A 2238-nucleotide genomic window follows, 5' to 3' on the forward strand; every position below is an offset into this window, starting at 1 on the left:
AAAAAAAAAAAAAAAAAAAAAAAAAAAAGAGGGGGGGGGCGGTGTTTGAAATAGGGAAGTAAATGAATGTTGGCTAATGGCCATGTCTTTTCCTAGAGCAAAAAAAAATCTTGGAAAGATAGATGAGATTTTGGACCTGGATTTGAATGATATGTGGAGATTTGTAAATTATTTATCAGAAGAAGCCTTTTTGAAATGGCTAAAGCACTGTTATATCAAAGAGAAAGAGAATGGTATGGTTGCCAAGAAGATATTTTTACTGGATTCCACTAAAAGAATAATCTTTCTTTTAAAATGATCTGTATTAAACTTTAAGTAGCAGTTAAGAAATGTCCACACAGTACTGCAAATTCTGTTTGAATAGCTCTGGACCCTTTATCTGTGGCTGATTATTGGCATAGTTTATGCATTTTGGGGTTTTATTTGCTAGTATTATTTTGCTCCAGTGACACATTTGATAAAAGTACAATGATGGGAAAGATCTGTTGAATTATGCTATCTGACTGGCTATTTATGTATTTATTTAGACCTTGTTTTGATAAGTGAAACATCCTTGTAGTAATTGGTATAACCCTTTCCACCAATGAAATTACTGATCTCACTCAATGTCATCCTGCTAAAACTGACAAAGAACACCAATAATGCTTTTTTTTGAAGCATGACCATTTTAGAAAGCTGACAGTTTTATAACATTAAAAATTGTTTTTGTCTGAGTAGCAATTTCATATTTCWGTTAACCGTATAATCCATAATGGAGATCTTAGTAAGACAAAAGAGTGCAGATGATATTTGTTCCTATTATTCCCTTTTGTCATTTATGGAAGAGACCACGCATCATCTTACTTATGAAAGGTCTTCAGTTCTGTTTATCTTCTATGTATATTCTTTGGGCTATGTAAGTATGTCAGTATTTTAGTAATCAGATTGTGAAGAGTTGAACAGTGAGCAGATCTTCTGAGGACTAAGTTTTCAGAAAAAGTACGGTGCCTGGGGGTTTGTTTATGTGGAAGCATGTTTGTATGTGTGCTCTTATATGGCTAGGACAGATTTACCTCYCTGGTGTCAGTATTCTTCATGCTGCTTGACTTAAAATGATCATAAAGCTTAATAGCATAAAATCAGTTTCAATATTTCTGTGTTATATTGTGTTGAGATATAAAGGCATAGCACCATGGAACTGATTCCTTGACAAGAAYACCCTTAAAAACAAGCATTCCTCACTTCCCAGATCTGTAATGGGATACGGATTTATAGTCCAAGTGAAGATAGCCTGCCAGCTTTCCAAGGATTGTAGCATAAAGAGGAAATGTAAAATGAAGGTGAAGCCAGTAATTATTTTGATATGTTAAACTAACAACATTCACAGTTTCCAGASTCAGGTAGGCACTATGTGAAAGAAACTATTCTAATCTGAGTTACTGTGATACTCTGTGCTAGAAGCAGTGAGAAGGTACTCTGTTATTTGAGTATCCCATTTGGGTATTTGAGTATCCCAGTTGCATATAATTTTATTTATTTATATATAAATTACATATTTCCATGTAGTCATTAATACATTAATATTTTGGATGTTACAGGTTCGTRTTTTCATTAAAGCTCTAGAATGTAATTCAGATTTAAACATAATAGATTTTTAATCTCTGATAGTTTGTCATGTATTTGGCAAGGAAGACGGAAGATAAATTTATATCAATTCTTAGGTAATTCTCTGAAAAACTCTGTGTATTGCATCCAGACATTGAAAGATTTGCATGGTTTTTTTATTATAATTGTATATCAAAGCTGATGGGACTCATCAGACTAGAATGGGTAAYGCTTGATCTGTTAAATCCAGTACTTTTACCCTAAAATGGTAGTTTCAGAGRTGGGTTTGATTGGATTTCCAAGTAATAAGATATGTCTTGAATTAGAGAGATTTTAGTAAGTTTGTTTTCTTCTCCAAATGARCTATAAAGGATCTGTAAAAAAGACTAGTTTGCATCTTGATCTTTCAGCACTATTGCATTTGAAGAACAAGAGATGGTGTTCTGGAGTTGCACTTGTGTGTGCAAGAATAGTGTCCCAAGTTGTACTTTTTCCTGTTTTTGTTAACGCTAGTCTTGTACTGGACATGTTTRCATGGATTAATACCCAGYGTGGCTTATTRTGGACCAACTTAAARTTTATGAAATAAGAGAAAAACTTGKTAGCAAAGTTGTTAAAGTGGACATTTGCTTTGGCAATTCATATGTGGTACAA

General features: G+C 33.2%; 1 protein-coding gene across 4 annotated transcripts in view; it reads left to right on the forward strand.

Moving 5' to 3' along the window:
• KAT6B (lysine acetyltransferase 6B) overlaps positions 1 to 2238 on the forward strand; it is a 97769-nt gene that overhangs the window by 46806 nt on the left and 48725 nt on the right. The window lies entirely within an intron of this gene.

Source organism: Malurus melanocephalus, unplaced genomic scaffold (assembly GCF_030028575.1).
Source record: "Malurus melanocephalus ecotype Western Australia unplaced genomic scaffold, MMel_1.1 scaffold_261, whole genome shotgun sequence".
In the NCBI taxonomy this organism is placed as follows: Eukaryota; Metazoa; Chordata; class Aves; order Passeriformes; family Maluridae; genus Malurus; species Malurus melanocephalus.